Genomic DNA, 17,751 nt, shown 5'->3' with positions numbered 1-17,751 from the left:
TAAGGGAAACCATAAAAACAATGTTGGTGGCCAAAGAAAAGTTCGTAGAAGAAACTGAGGACTATAACATTACTGAGGTCGGCATTTAGTTGGTTGACATTTTTTGATGACATCACTGGTCTCTTGATTAGGTCACATTCTTGAAGGTCCCCCACTTATGGCCCGGAAACTGACTCCTGAGCTGTAGGCAACTCATAGTCACACGAGTGAATGCTTATGCACTGTGGGACTGCCTAAGAATTTCTATGAATATGTTGAAGATATCCAAGCAACAAATGCCGAAATTTCCTCTATGAAACGTAAGGAAAACCATAAAAACAATGGTGGTGGCCAAAGAAAAGTTCGTAGAAGAAACTGAGGACTATAACATTACTGAGGTCGGCATTTAGTTGGTTGACATTTTTTGATGACATCACTGGTCTCTTGATTAGGTCACATTCTTGAAGGTCCCCCACTTATGGCCCGGAAACTGACTCCTGAGCTGTAGGCAACTCATAGTCACACGAGTGAATGCTTATGCACTGTGGGACTGCCTAAGAATTTCTATGAATATGTTGAAGATATCCAAGCAACAAATGCCGAAATTTCCTCTATGAAACGTAAGGAAAACCATAAAAACAATGGTGGTGGCCAAAGACCATAGAAGAAACTGAGGACCATAACATTACAGAGGCTGGCATTTAGTTGGTTGACATTTTTTGAAGACATCGCTGGTCTCTTGATTAGGTCACATTCTTGAAGGTCCCCAACTTATGGCCCGGAAACTGACTCCTGAGCTGTAGGCAACTCATAGTCACAGGAGTAAATTCTTATGCACTGTGGGACTGCCTAAGAATTTCTATGAATATGTTGAAGGATATCCAAGCAACAAATGCCAAAATTTCCTCTATGAAACGTAAGGAAAACCATAAAAACACTGGTGGTGGCCAAAGACCGTAGAAGAAACTGAGGACCATAACATTACAGAGGCCGGCATTTAGTTGGTTGATATTTTTTGAAGACATCACTGGTCTCTTGATTAGGTCACATTCTTGAAGGTCCCCCACTTATGGCCCGGAAACTGACTCCTGAGCTGTAGGCAACTCATAGTTACACGAGTGAATGCTTATGCATTGTGGGACTGCCTAAGAATTTCTATGAATATTTTGAAGGATATCCAAGCAACAAATGCCGAAATTTCCTCTATGAAACGTAAGGAAAACCATAAAAACACTGGTGGTGGCCAAAGACCGTAGAAGAAACTGAAGACCATAACATTACATATGCACTGTGGGACTGCCTAAGAATTTTTATGAATATTTTGAAGGATATCCAGGCAACAAATGCCGAAATGGCAAGAGTTAAGGTTGAGGGGTAAAAACATTTCACATAAAAAAAAAAAAAACTCCATGTCCCTAATAATACTACAACACAACCTTGTGACTCAATGGTCTCCAACCCGTGGCTCTTCAACTGTTGTCAAACCACAACCCCCATCATAATCTGGCAACCTCAGGCTGTCTGGGCGCAATCGGAGTTGTAGCCTAGCAGCAGCTGGTGAGCCGTGGTTCTAATGATACATGTGACTGAGCTGAACAGTAATCCTCCTATGGTTAAAATATAAAGTCATTATCAAGCAATATTTCACAAAAATGTGCCCACTGGGGGGCACTGTGTTCTTACTTGTATGGTCTTTTTAATAGAAGGCAAAAAGAAATACACTATTCCCGCTCTTCCGCCAGTGAACATGTGTTACTGGGGAGGTACTAGGCTTGGGTAGTGTATAATTTGGGCATATTTTCCCTTTATTGTCGAACCTGCTGTCTGACTCATTTTGCTGCAGAGCAGACTAGCTATAAAGTTTCTGCTAAATCCATTCAATGTTTAGCTCACACCTCTCTCCGTTCCTCCGCTAAGTGCCAATGCTTTATGAAGCACAGAGACTGGAGCTGCGGATAACGTAGCAGATCCTTAACACTTTGGAACAAATACATAAATCTAATAATGACAGAGTGGCTTGGGATAAGACACAGAAGACTCACGGCCAAATAAGGCTGATTTTATCATGTGCGCCAGCCGGGAAGTGGCAGGCTCCAGGGAAATGGATGAATGTACCGCAATGCCTCAGGGTATACAGTCAGGAGGACAGATCTGATGTCTGGGACGAGGGGGTGAAGGGGTCTGATGCTGGAGCAGTAAAATCAGGGAAGAAGTAATATATAGGGGCTGTGGGAAAGGAAGGGAACGTCCTTGAATTCTGAGTATAGGATGCGGGAGCCCTGGAATGATGGTACTCATCTGCAGCACTGTAACGGTTGTACCTCTGCTGTGCCGTCACCGGTATTACCGCCCTTAGGGGTGAGGCTCATCAACCATCTCAGCTTTGAGGGTACCACCAGAGACCTGCAATGCCTCATGGTATACAGTCAGGAGCCATACTGGTGTGGATGCAAAGGGTTCATCAACTGTTCCTGCTTATAAGATGCCACGAAGAGCTGGATTACCGCTAATCGGTTAGACCCAATCGCTGGCACCGCCCTAGAGCGCTGCACTTGTCTCCCGGATAGACGTTCAGTCAAAAAATGGGGCTCATGAGAACTGCAGAAGATTTATGGAGAACTTGTTAATTTTGGGACTGGTACTGTTGGAGGGGGGGGGGGGGCATTGCGACTGTTTTTTGTCTGTAGGGTGGTGATTATATTACAAATCATAGTGGCGGGTTTATCACAGGGTGTTTTATTACAGTGTTTTATTACAGATTACAGAGTGGTGGTTTTATTACAGATTACAGAGTGGTGGTATTATTACAGATTACAGAGTGGCGGTTTTATTACAGATTACAGAGTGGTGGTATTATTACAGATTACAGAGTGGTGGTATTATTACAGATTACAGAGTGGTGGTATTATTACAGATTACAGAGTGGTGGTTTTATTACAGATTACAGAGTGGCGGTTTTATTACAGATTACAGAGTGGTGGTATTATTACAGATTACTGGGTGACAGTTCTACTACATATTTCAAAGTGTAGATTTTGTTATTGGGTTTTATTACAGATTACTGAGTAGTGGTTTTATTACAGATTACAGGGTGGAGGTTTTATTACAGATTGCAGAGTAGTGGTTTTATAACAGATTACAGAGTGTGGGTTTATTACAGATTACAGGGTGGCGGTTTTATTACAGATTGCAGGGTAGCGGTTTTATTACAGATTACAGGGTGGCGGTTTTATTACCGATTACAGGGTGGCAGTTTTATTACAGATTAAAGGGTGGCGGTTTTATTACAGATTACAGGGTGGCGGTTTTATTACAGATTGCAGGGTGGCAGTTTTATTACAGATTACAGGGTGGCGGTTTTATTACAGATTGCAGAGTAGTGGTTTTATTACAGATTACATAGTAGTGGTTTTATTACAGATTACAGGGTGGCAGTTTTATTACAGATTACAGGGTGGCAGTTTTATTACAGATTACAGGGTGGCAGTTTTATTACAGATTGCATATTAGTGGTTTTATTACAGATTACAGGGTGGCGGTTTTATTACAGATTACAGAGTGGTGGTTTTATTACAGATTATTGGGTGGTGGTTTTATTACAAATTACAGGGTGGCAGTTTTATTACAGATTACAGGGTGGCAGTTTTAGTACAGATTACAGTTTAGCGGTTTTAGTACAGATTACAGGGTGGCGGTTTTATTACAGATTACAGGGTGGCAGTTTTAGTACAGATTACAGTTTAGCGGTTTTAGTACAGATTACAGGGTGGCGGTTTTAGTACAGTTTATTCTGTAGTAGTTTTAGAACAGATAACAGGGTGGCGGTTTTATTACAGATTACAGGGTGGCGGTTTTATTACAAATTAAATCAGGGTGGCAGTTTTATTACAGATTACAGAGTGGCGGTTTTATTACAGATTACAGGGTGGCAGTTTTATTACAGATTACAGGGTGGCGGTTTTATTACAGATTACAGGGTGGCAGTTTCAGTACAGGGTGGCTTTTCTCAGCTTCTAGTGAAACATCTGAGTGAATCAACATCTGCATTCATTCACATGAAAAGGAGAAAAATAGAAGCGTTACGGCACCTTCCTCTTGCCGCGCTTACAAACAGCCTAAAGCGCTATACACTTCACACGTCGACTCATACGGTATAAACCCTGAGCCGACATAAACATATGCAGAACACACAAATCCAAATCAAGGAGGATTTATCATGAGACGATGGAAAATCCTGGGAGATGCGGATGAAGTGACAGCCACCTAGGCCTAGGCCTACACTTAACCCCGTCATACCCAAAGAAGGTGCTGGCACAGAGCTGGCCTCCTGCGGAGTGACTGCAGAAAGAGCGCAAGTCTCCGGCTCTCTGTATAATAAAGACGCCTCTCAGCCACCCGGGTCAATATAAATTGAGTCGGATCTAGCAGGCTGCTTGTGCCTGCTGACTATCAGTCACTTGGACATGGCTGTTAACTCCAGGGGAAATTGAATCGCTTATCAAGCATCTTTCAGAATAAGAGAAACCTGGCAGACTGGCTCATTTCCCAAACAGAGAGCCACGTCTGGGCAAAAAAAGATGAGTTTAACGTCGGGGGCAAGAACACAGTGAGAAAAGCATTGGCAGAAATTAAGAATGGTCTATTTCATTTCCATACATCGGGTACTGAACCGTAGGATGGCGCTATATCAGTTCTTACAGCGAAGAAACCAAATTCTGAAGGGTTTGGCAACGCACAGGCTATCGAAACAAGCATACAGATGTGCCCTTCTTTACCTATCCTCTTGGCTCATAATATCCCGAGATGAGCGGCATGAGATGACCGGCATGAGATGACCAGCTTTGGGAAAATAAATTATTTCATGATACTCTGTCAGAAGATGTTTATGCTGCATGTGCTTATATGAGGCCGTCTAGTGGTTGCCATGAGAATTACAGGGTATTGCTAGCCTGTTGTGATAATATATTAAATTTATATCTTGAGAAATTGGGAATCCTTGAAATTTATGGAAATCTAAGGGTGGACACATCTGTAAGATGACACTATGCTAAGTTCTAACAGCTAAGGACCCAAATGCTGATGAGGCTGGCAAGGCAGAGCTTACCAGAAATAAAGTTTTCTGGTTCTCTCCTCATAGAGATGTACCCTTCCTTACCTTTCCTCTTGGCTTAACATATGCTGATTTTAGCAGCAGGAGATGACCAGCTTTGGGAAAAAATCCAAAACATGATTTTATGATATTCTGTCAGAAGATGTTTATGTTGGATGTGTCTACATGAGGCCTCCCAGTGGTTGTCATGTGGATTGCAGGCTTTTGATAGCCTGTTGTGATAATATATTGAATTTATATCATGAGAAATTGGGAGTCCTTGATGAAACTTATGGAAAGCTAAGGGTGGACACATCTGTAGACAATGGAGGCCTATCCTTAGGATACAACCCTAAAGTCTGGTCAGTAGGCAATGGCTGACAGGAAAAATCAGGGAGAAGTCCACAGATAACGAAGGTGTCACTTTCCTACCACCAATTCCATTTTGTTCTATGGGTGGTTAGAAGAGATGAACATCTGCCCGTCAGGTAACTGAGGCAAATCATAGCAAAATTCCCCAGTGTCTATGCTGAAGCAATCTTTTGGACTTGAATACTGATGGTCCTCCCTTTGGATAGGTCATCAATTTCTGATTGATGCACCACCATTGATCAGCTCGAGCGTTTTGGCCTGTGACACTACTTTCATCAGTCGCATGTCCTTTCTGCAGCTTAGTCCCCTTCAAATGACGAAATACCAAGCATAGCCACTACACAATGGATGGCAACAATACCGAGCACTGCAGCCCTTTCAATCAGCTGATCGGAGAGGGGGTCGAGAGTCAGGCCTCCACTGTTCAGATGCTGATGACCTATACTGAGGATATTCATCAAAACAATATTTAAAGAGGTTCTCTGGGATTTTGATATTGACAGCCTTAGGATTAGTCATCAATATCAGACCAGTAGAGGTCCAACTCCACACCAATCAGTTGCATGAAGAGGCTACAGCGCTCCATAAGTGCTTAGGCTTCTTCCTAGACTAATGACATCACATTCATCAGTCACGTGGCCTAGGCGATGGGGCTGAGCTGCAATACCAAGCACTATGGCTACACAATGTACGGTGCCGTGCTTGAGAAACTGTCAGGAGGTTGAGGCTCTCACCAGAGCTCTGGTGAGCACCATTGATTCCTCAAATAGCTAATCGGCAGGGTGCCGGGAGTGGGACTCCACCGATTGTATATTGGTGACCTTTCCTGAGGATGGACCATCAATATGAAAATCCCAGAGATCTCTGTGTAACAAATAAGGAAATCTGACTCCCTCCCACACTCTTACAGATATATGGTGCCTCTTTTTGGGCCACCTTATTGTATCGGGCCCATGGGCACTGCCCAGTTCCTTGAATGCTCATTTTACTCCTGGTACGAGCAAAATACTTGTACAGAATAGATGCTAAATCTATTATAGAGCTGAAATGGTAGGTGTGTGCAGAAGTATAAGTAATGCCCAGGTAAAAGTACAAAATAATCCCCAGATACTAGCGTATATTGTTAAATTGATAGTTATGCTGTGCCGCCATAGGAATATTCACAGACTTCAATCATTTACAGTATCTTCTGCTTTCATTTATTTTGCCATATTACGCTGTGTGCCATGACTTATGCCATGAATCGCATGCCGTGCTCGATAAATCCCCTTTCTTGGCGCTGCGAAAATAATTCCAGGTGGCAGCTTTGAATTTATTTCAAGGCTACCTAGGTGGTTGTGCAGAGTGTCATCCCGCTAATAAGGTTCCTGACAGGCAGAGCATGAGAGAAGAAGCAGAGTGATAGTCCTGAGAAACGGAGGCGAAAGACAGAAATTCCAAGAGGAGGGAACCAAATGGCCCAAACGTTACAAATGGTTATACATCCGGGCACCCATCACTGGGATAACCCTCTTTAAAGGGAGCCTGTCACCAGGAAATTCACCAAGGTACCATGCCTTGTAGGACTAGCTCAGCTGAATGGAATAATACCTTCCATTTAGTGATCCGTTGCTTCATTCTAGTTCTTACGTGAGAAGTTATGTGCATTGAGGGCGCACCACCCTGGGCACCCTTGTTCCCCCTGCTTCTTCCGTTATTTATTCATAGGCCCAGGCAAGATGATGATCAGGAACCTGGCCCTGTCAATCAAAGAGAGTGGTCTGGCAAGGGGGAGTGGTTTGTCACGTGAGGGGTGTGGTTTAAGATGCACCAAAGTGTGCCACAATTCTGCTGCAAAGTAAGCCAACTAATAGGTGGTAGAAACATAGACTAGAAAGTCTAAAAATGCAGCAGATTTATTAATGGCTGATGTTTGATGATAAATCTGGTGAATTTTTAAATTGTCTAAGGCTGAGCATGGTGGCCCTCATACACTCCCGATCCCCGATCATATGTCCTCAGTAGGAATCAAGTATGTATCTCCTTGTATCGGGCAGTTGCCAACATCCTTATCTCCCCCAACATCATTTGACAGGCAGTGTTAGGAGGCCCTAAACATATAGGTTGGTTGGCCAGTCTCGCTGAAATTGGTGGGTTCAATCTCCAGCTTAAAGTGTCAACAAATTTTCAAAAAGGTTTGATTAAATGCTTTGATTGGTGTGCTTGTGAGCTCTGAGACACCCACTGATCTCTAGAACGAGGGAAGAGAAGCAGACGCATATCACACTTTTCTAGCTGCTGAGGACAGAATTGAGATGGTTCCATAGACTTCTATGAGCCTCTAGGTTTTCAACCTGTGCTAACCTAGGAGATACATGCCATATATCTAGGGGGTACAAGTACTGTCCTCATGCCAGATGTCTCATAGTCTTGAGGGTATTTTGAAGTAAGGGGAACTGTTTCTGGTAGAACAAAGAGTAGATCTATTATTCTATTGACATAAACACTATTGGGGTTATCTAAAAAAATTACTTTTAGGTCACATCAGTCATACTATACATTGCAATTGATTTTATATATTTTTTGCCATCTTGGATCCATATTGCAGGAGAAGAGGCTTACGTGGATGGGCTCATGACTTTTTATGGTCTTAGATACTATGATACTATGTCCTTCTAGCCTCTTGAACCTCTACTGGTCCCAACAATGGGTTGGTGACAACATCGTCAATCAAAAAAAGAGAGTACCACTTCTCCAAAAAGGATTGGCACTGGCATTGTCCAATCATAAGACTTCCACCAGTCCCACTTTAATGTCATTACTTATTGATGTATCATACATATCTTGAATATTCATGAGAATCAATTTACTCAGAAACTAATTATACTACTGCCATCTGTGAACACTAGCAATTAGGATCTTTTTCAGGAAAAAAAGCTGAAAAGCCTGTTACAGCTCCATCACTAAATAAACGCAACTTTATTTATGAAAGTATGTGCCCCCATGGTGATCTGAATGCATAAGTTTTGTAAACTATTATCAGCCAAGCACATTGTATTCTGCCGGACCGTCCATCAATCGAATGTATATGGGGGTGTCAGGTAGAGAAGGTTCCGGTGGTTTGAATTTCAGTGTCGTATCCTTTTATTCTAAGAGATAAGAGAAGTATCTGGCAGTGGATTTCATCTCTCTCCCCCCACTGAAACCCCATAAATGTTGGCTAACATGAGCACAAGTATGTGTATAGGGGAGTCGAAGGAGATACCTTTTGACTGAGTGGTATTCATCCAACTGCTACTGTAAGGTGTACATACAAGCACCTCAAGATGTTGATCAGCTAACTAGATATTGAAGAAAAGGGCCAACAGTTTACAAGGGTGATGTAGATTGCATAGAGCCCATGAAAAGGTCCAGAAATCCAAACTGGTAGACTAGGCCTGGTATCAATGGGAGCTTACACATGACTTGACATCTTTAGGTTCATGGCCTATTCTACAGTAGTATATTTATAATTAAAGTATCTCTCATTTAAAAAGTGTTCTCTAAACCAATGGCAAATTGGGAACTACAGTTTTGCAACAGCCAGAGATTAACATTTTGGAAACCATTGTTCAAAAAGTTGGTAGACCACTCTATTAAAGGCTGGTGCTGAACTGTTCCACCAAGAACTATTCTCCAGACTGATGGTCTTTAACCTGTAGGACGCCAGCTGTTGGGAAAGTACAATCCTAGCAGGCCCATCACACAATGTCAACCTTCATTCAGGGCAGTTAGATGGAAAACAAAAAGGTGAAGATGGTTTCTAGATCAAACCCAGATCAAGGAAAGCTGGAGACCATTGGAGATCATCGCTCTAAACACTGCTGCATAAATTTCCCACCAAAAACTATTCTCAGGTCTACAACTGCTTAAAACCTGCAGCTCCCAGCATGTTGTTCCAGCTGAGAACTTTTTTTTTTAATAACAGTTGGAGATCAACAGGTCAAGCTATGTAAACCAATGGTCTCCAACTTGTCCCTCTTCAGCTGCTTTAAAATGACAACTTTCAGCATGCAATATTTTATCAACAGCTGGTAACCCACCAGTCAGAGACCTTTTCTCCACAATTTTTACAATTTCCAAAATCTATTTAAACCAATGTATTTACTTTCAAAATGCCACCTTGTAGATATCTTTTTGAGACTGATCACCTAAAATTGTATTAAAAAGTAATCTTCTAAGATGGTGATGAAGAACTCAAAGAAGATAATCTGTATACATAATATAGGTGGAACAAGAAATATGGTTTGGATAAGGGGTGGTCTTCTTAAAGAGGTGCTCTTTTGGGGAAGATTCACTAAATAAAGCATCTTGCATCATGGACTGGGGATGGGCCTTAGATGCAGTCTAAGGCTGTCTTGACACACGGGAATAAGAGTTTGAAGCAGCTTGCCACCCACAGGTTGGGGGCCATTGATTTAGTTCTTGCTTAGGGTCCGACATTTTGTCCATTAAGTCAATAGGTTCACCATTACATGATGGAATCATCTAAAGCATGGGGATAAACATGGGGATAAAGGTTAAGGAGCCTGTCAGATGACATTTTTTGCAGGTAGAATTTGGTGTAGCATCCGGCCCAAAAAGCCAACGGCCTTTGTTTTCAGTGGGAGGCTACAGTTTATGGACGATATGTCCTGTCCACGCGGCACTCCATCTGAACGGCCCTATATATGATCATTTGTCCCCATACAGGTTACAGTGTTCAGCAGCACACCCTCCATTTACACTGGGCCATGTGCTACCAACAAATTATGTTTTTCAGTGCAGCATAAAAGAGGCATTTTTCTCATTTGCTCGGGGATCGGTGGCATGAGGCAGTGATCGGGATCAAGCCTTCTTCTTACCGATCATCAGCCCATGTGAACGGATCCTTAGTTTTCAAGGTCTCAAAAATAATCAAAGCTAAAAACAAACAAAAGTCATTCTTCTTTAAAAGGGTTTCAATCGATCTGCTCGTGTCCCACTTGTGACATTACTCAGAGAAAAGGAGGAGCAGGAGGGAGTCGCATGATCGGTGCCTTTTCAAATTTAACGATCAATTATTTATAAATAGCTCTTGACACGTAATACTGGCACTATGTGACACTAACGGCACGGAGATGAAATGTCTGTGCTGTGTTAAACTCTGCTCCCATATCACACACCCAGATGAGTTTTGGCAGCTGACTGTCACGCCATTTCAACACATTTTGTCACACTAATTAAGATCATAAAAGCCAAGATCGGAGTAGACAAAAATCTTAAAAATTAATACCAAACCATATGTTCCCTGTAAACACATCAATAAAGTTTATATCGAAAGATAATTACATAAAAAATTGAGTCATGTTGTAACTACATTACTTAACGTGTACTAATCTCGAGTTACAGCCTGTATCCAATTTCAGAGCAGAATTCTAATGTCCGCTGGTTGTCATTGGAAACAGACAACATGCTCGTTGTCAGACACACCCCTAAGAACTGACATTCTATACTACGGTAGGACAGTTAGGTTTTTTTTTAAGAGCAATATGAATTGTCTAGTATTGTAATTTCTAAAATCACCAGATCAACTTCTGTGGAGGTTTCAGCTCTGAAGTCAGCATAATTGTGAATTCAGCTCTGGACTGTAATTCAGGCTCTAAATAGGGGTAAGTATAAGATAAGTAATGCACAACCAATGACCAAGAGTGAAGCTGTTTCTGGATCTTTTTTTAATTATATCTTCTTTAAAGGGGTATTCTCACTTATGGCAAATACACAAGAGGCTGGTTCCACCTCTAGAAGCTGCATCTATCTCCACAATGGAGGAACATTTCTCTTTTCATTGTTGTGACCTCCTCATCAGGAGTCAGGGGACTGGAGATAAGTCCCCAACTAGAAGTGGGAACTACATCTCTCAGACATTTATGGCATATCCTAAGGTGGGACTACCTTTTTTGACTGGCAGATATGAAGTCATAGACAACAGACAAGACTTCAACTGTTGTAACACCTAGGTTCATTGTAAAAATGCCATCGTATGGGGCTGTCTGTTGGGGGGAAGCTAAATATAGATTCTAGATTAGCTCTAGCCTGAAGAAAGTTCAAAAAAGTCAAACAAATTCTTCTCGTTGGCCAGTAGGACCATGTTTCCTCTTGTCTCAGCAGACATGACCTTGACTATTATATCATGCCATTAGGTGAAGTACACTGCCAATAAAACTCCATGGCTTCCAGAAGACCACTGGCCATGGTCATATAGGCACTGGAGAACTAACTACACCTCAGACTTGAGGATCAAGAAGGCCTTCCTGATGGAGTTGTGCTGGTAGACAAATCTATGTAATGCGAAGTAGATTTAGTTGGCCATACACATTAGGAAAATGTTGGTTGACAAATGTGTCATGGGGTCCTTCTGACTACTTTGACACCAGATGTTTGGAAAGATAAGGAACAGGCAGTTAGATTTCAGCATGCCTGATCTTTATGTGCTCTATGAGATAAGTTGCCATCAGAGGTGTGTGACAGTTCTGGACACATGGATGCTTGGCTGAGCCATGTGCCCATGTGTATGGGGAGATCGGGAGAGATAGCGGCTGGCTGACCGCTATCTGAAGCGTATGGCCGGTCTTATACACATACATATAACTCCAGCGGCAATACAATATATAACACAAAGGACATTATAATGAGATAAACAGATCTATGTTAGTGACTATGTTTTGGCTACGAAAAGGGATTGTCGCTTTAACACCAGCGCTATTCCTACTGACCTTAAGCTTTGAGCTAATGGGGTCGTCTTGAGATCTAATTTGCATGTGGACGGGAATAATTGGCATACAACAGACCTCTCTTGCATGGCACGGAGACCATTTGCATACTAATGGACTGACATTTGCATAATTAATACTGAGACTAGCGGATTGGGTTGGGATAAGGGAAGTAATGGAAGAGTTAAATCTATGCCCTGAAGAGAAGAGCATTTTGGTAGCTGTGTCTTCTTCTAGTGATTAAGTAGCAGGGTTTAGGTGGATTCAGGGGGGCAGGTAATAGGAAGAAAAGATGCCAGAGGGAAGCAGATGAAAGACACCCATTAGCAGAAAAACATCCAGACATTGTAGAAGCAAATCCCTCCTCATATCACTCTATGTTATATGCGAAAGGGTGACATAAATGTGGTGAAATATATATCTATCTACTGTAAACATTTGAGGAGTAAGGTCATTGATGGCTTCTTAAGCTTCTGGTCTCAGTGATGTAAGTCCCGGAAGTATTTTGTTAAGTCATTAAGTCTGTTTGTTAGATATGGATTTTGGGTCCGGGATTTAGGAGTGACTGAAGAGTTGGGTGGGAAAGTCCCTCCCATACTCCATCCTGGGTGTTCCCTACCTCAATCAGGTGCCAAACTATTTAGAAAAGGCAAACCTCCACTGAGCAGTGTGTGTGCTGGTCTGAGAGTAAGACCCACTGAGAAAACCACTGTGCCAAGTGGAAGCTCCAGGTGAGCCTAAAGCGTGTGAGAAAACTGTGTCCCACTTTGTGGCTACCTGACTGTATGGACATTTATTTTTCATGAACTTTTACTTGTATAATCTGTAGAATTTGCTGGTTGTGACCAATAAATCCTGGACAAGAAAAAAAACTGTATCTCTGCCAGTATCTGACTAAAAGACTGTTTGAAAGGCCCTGGTTCACACTACCTATACACATATATTTGTGGCAATTAGTTATACAATGTTAGGCAAAATAGGATCAAATGCCGTCAGAGACGGTCTCACGGGAGTCCATTTCAATCATGGTTTTGCATGTTCTTTATTTTGTGGCAAAATATAGCCTTTACATCCAGGTCCCTAAACAAAAATCAACCACTGCTAAGCTCAGCGCTAACTAAACACATAATTGTCCCCGACTATACAAGTAGCTTACTACCAAACACTCAAAAAAACTTACAAGAAGGCGTTTTCCTTCACACCGGGAATAGGTGTCTACTTGGAGGCTAACAATGACCCCCAGACAGGTTTTGTCTCCTCAGAGGGCTCTCTCTCTAGTGCACACCTCGCACCCAAATAGCCCAGCAAACTTTTCAAAATTCTTCCCTAGCCTTAAGACCTTCTCCAGTGGGTTGGTACCTGAACTTCAGGTTACCTAGTCTCTGGTAAACCGAAAATTTGTATTCTCTGTCTGACTACCCCTGTACTGTATTTCAGCCTGACTACCAACTCTAACTTCTAGCCACCTGTCCTGACCTTAGCCTGTTTCTTGGGTTGTCCTACAGCCGCCTGCTCTGATTTTGGACTTCTCACTGATACGCTTGTATTGTGCTTGCTCTGATTTTGGTCCATCTCTAGACTATGCATATTGCTTGATCCTTCTGTGCTTCGCACTGGCGAGTCAGCTGCCAACAACACCAGGACTATCTCAAGAGGTAATGGCCTAGTGGCTTCCCTGATGAAGTCCAGATTTCTGTATAGGGGTTAAAGAGTGAAAAACTGTGGACTGCCAGGAAAATGGCCATAGAGCTAGCCCTAAGCCAAACTGGTTGGCAAGGAAGAAGAGAAAGAAAGAAAATAGATGATAGATAGATAGATAGATAGATATGGATAGATAGATCTAAAATATATAGATAGATATGAGATAGATAGATATGAGATAGATAGATAGATATGAGATGGAATAGATAGATAGGAGGATGAACAATGCTGTTTCATTTAGTGACTGTGCCCCCAGAACGTCCCCTCCCCCTATCCCACCTCCGTTGCTTCTCACCAGCCGTATGAATATGTTTTGCTAGCCCATTATTTTGTCTGGTACTAGAGCTGCATGGCTAACCTTTGCGATGTCTGTGTGTTTACATTCGCCATCTTTTCTGCATTGATGTTCCCCTGGGGTGGTCACCTCTCTGCTTCCTGCTCACAGGAACCTTTCCTTTCATCTTCAGGTAAATACACCAATAAATAAACCTCAGCTTGGAAAATCCACAGTGAATCACAGAAGGTTTTTCTTTCCCATTTTAAAAAAATGCTTACCTCTGAAGTGGGAGGTGGCAATTTATGCCTTAGATGCTGGAAGGTTTGTGGTTAGGAGAAGAGCGGATGAAAGGTCTACATGCGTGGCTTTTAGTCTGAAGAAAACATTGCACATAACTCGATGTCTTACTGTCAAACACCAAAAGTTCTCTTTCTGCTTGATGGAAAACTTTAATCTAGGGCCAAGATCTGCTAACAGCAGAGATAAAGAGTGAACGTTTTAAGTTTTTTTGTGGGGAGAACCAGTAAAGTGACCCCTTCAGAACCCCAGCGTGGCCAAACCCATGGTGGTAATCATACTTACCTGATCTTGGCCTCTGGGTTCCACATCCTTCGCCAGCTCTGCAGATCAACATCAACATCCAGTTTAACTGGCCACGGCAGTGATGTGTCACCCATCCGTCATGTGATCCAGTTTTATGACGCATGGGTGGCATGTTCCTGCTGTAGCCAGTCATTGGCTGCATCGGTTACAAACCGGATGTTGACGTTGGGAGATCTGGGACATGCAGAGCTGGCAATGGAGCCTGTACCCAGTGGCAGGGATCAGGTGAACAATGTCTTTAAAGAGCTTGTCCCATCTGGACATTTATGGACATAATTGTCCAACACGTGCAGTTTTCACCTCTAGGATCCATTCTTGTCTTTAGAACAAGGTCCTGTACCATAGCAGTGAAGGATGGGAGCCATGTATGAGTGGCCTACACTTCATTCTTGGTGGGGAGCGACAAGGCCCATTCCTTGAGAAAAAAAAAGATATCAGATATGGATGTGACAACCCTTTTGAGATCAGGAAAATCTAGAAAACAATGGGTAAGGCTGAGTCTAGCATCTCACTTTACAGCAGTGCTCCAATGACGTTGTAAAGTTCAGACAGTAGTAATGTAGCTCCAGCATGTGTTGGGCATGAGGGGATGTAGCATAACAGGAGTTCTCTGACTGGATGATGGATATCTCATATATATATATAAAAATGAGTTTCTGTCTGTCCGTCTAGATGTCTGTCTCTCTGTCTGGACGTTCTTTATGTGCAACCAAACAACTGGACCGATCTTCACCAAATTTGGCACACAGGTACATCAGGTGTCTGGGAAGGTTTTAGACCGCTCTCTAGGATGTGCCGTTCCAGAGATATTCTCAAAAAATGACCCACTTTAGCCAATACAAGCCTGTAAGTCTTTCTCTTCAAATCCCAACTGCCATAAAGACAGTTTTACTGGCACTGTGGAGGTCACTGTTATTAAATGGGCGGGGACTGTGGAGGTTACTGTTATTAAAGGGGCGGGCACTGTGAAAGTCACTGTTAAAGGGGCGGTCACTGTGAAAGTCACTGTTAAAGGGGCGGTCACTGTGAAAGTCACTGTTAAAGGGGCGGTCACTGTGAAAGTCACTGTTAAAGGGGCGGTCACTGTGAAAGTCACTGTTAAAGGGGCGGTCACTGTGAAAGTCACTGTTAAATGGGTGGGCACTGTGGAGGTCTCTGTTAAAGGGGCAGGCACTGTGAAAGGCACTGTTAAAGGGGCGGTCATTGTGAAGGTCACTGTCAAATGGGTGGTCACTGTGAAGGTGACTGTCAAAGGGGCGGCCACTATATAGGTCACTGTTAAAGGGGTGGTCAATGCTAATGGGGAGGTCACTGTTAAAGGGGCAGGCACTGTGGAGGTTACTGTTAAAGGGACATGCACTGTTAAAGGCGCGGGCACTGTGAATGTCATTGTTAAAGGGGCAGGCACTGTGAAGGTCAATGTTAAAGGGGCAGCCACTGTGGAGGTTATTGTTAAAGGGGCTGGTACTGTAGAGGTCACTGTTATGGGGGAAACTGTCGATATCTTTTTACAACGCACGGAAACATAAAATGAAATAGATGAAATATACCCATGCAAAGCCGGGTCCTTCTGCTAGTCTCATATATATATAAAAATGAGTTTCTGTCTGTTTGTCTGTCTGGACGTTCTTTATGCGCGACCAAATGACTGGACCGATCTTCACTAAATTTGGCAAACAGGTACATCAGGTGTCCGGGAAGGTTTTAGACCGGGTCTCAGCTCTCTAGGACGTACTGTTCTAGAGATATTCCCTAAATATGACCTGCATTAGCAATAGAAGCCAGCAAGCCTTTCACCTAAATCCGAACTGCCATTTACACATTTGTCACATTTCCCTTATTAGCCAATAGAAGCTGGCAGGTCCTACTCCAGGTTGCCATGACAACTGATCACAGGTTTTAGCAGTTCGCAGGTCCTTAAATATTCAGTCATATGACGTATGATGGCACAACTACACTGCTACATGCATGGGGGGCAGGGGCCACTATTAAACGGACGGGCGCTATGGAGTGCACTGTTAAAGGGGCAGGTGCTGTGGAAGCCATTGTTAAAGGGGCGGGTACTGTGGAGGTTACTGCTAAAGGGGCGGGTACTGTGGAGATCACTGTTAAAGGGGCTGGCACTGTGGAGGTCACTATTAAAGGGGCGGTCACTGTTAAAGGGGCAGGCGTTGTGGAGGTCACTGTTAAAGGGCTGAATACTGTGGAGGTTACTATTAAAGGGGCGGGCACTGAGGAGGTCACTGTTAAAGAGGTGGGCACTGTGAAGGTCACTGTTAAAGGGGCAGCCACTATGAAGGTCACTATTAAAGGGATGGGCAATGTGGAGGTCGCTGTTAAATGGGAGGGCACTCTGGAAGTCACCGTTAAAGCAGCGGGCAGTGCAGAGGTCACTGTTCAAGGGAAGGCACTGTGGAAGTCACTATTAAAGGGGCGGGTACTAAGGAGGTCACTGTTAAAGGGGCAGCCACTATGAATGTCACTGTTAAAGGTGCGGGAACTGTTGAGGTCACTGTTAAAGGGGAGAGCACTGTGGAGGTCACTGTTAAAGGGGCGGGCACTGTTGAGGTCACTGTTAAAGGGGCGGACAATGTGGAAGTCACTGTTAAAAGGGCAGCCACTATGAAGGTCACAGTTAAAAGGGGTGGTTAATGTTAAAGGGGTGGGCATTGAGGAGGTCACTGTTAAAGAGGCAGGCACTGTGTAGGTCACTGTTAAAGATGCGGTCATTGTTAAAGGGGCGGGCATTGTGGAGGTCACTGTTAAAAGGGGGGGAACTGTGGAGGTCAATGTTAAAGGGGCGGCCACTGTGGAGGTCATTGTTAAAGGGGCGGGCACTGTGGAGGTCACTGTTAATGGGGCGGGTACTGTAGACATCACTGTTATAGGGAATACTGTGGATATCTTTTTATGGCACACGGAAACATAAAATGAAATAGATGAAATATACCTGTGCAAAGCCGGGTCTTTCTGCTAGTCCC

The 17,751-nt window shown here is 43.2% G+C and overlaps 1 protein-coding gene across 7 annotated transcripts in view; it reads right to left on the bottom strand.

Moving 5' to 3' along the window:
- The window catches only part of CADM3 (cell adhesion molecule 3), a 412,410-nt gene that overhangs the window by 37,176 nt on the left and 357,483 nt on the right, over positions 1 to 17,751 (bottom strand). The window lies entirely within an intron of this gene.

The sequence above is a fragment of the Bufo gargarizans genome, chromosome 11 (assembly GCF_014858855.1).
Source record: "Bufo gargarizans isolate SCDJY-AF-19 chromosome 11, ASM1485885v1, whole genome shotgun sequence".
Lineage (NCBI taxonomy): Eukaryota > Metazoa > Chordata > Amphibia > Anura > Bufonidae > Bufo > Bufo gargarizans.
The sequence above is the reverse complement of the archived record's forward strand: the minus strand, read 5'-3'. Positions and strand labels throughout refer to the sequence as shown.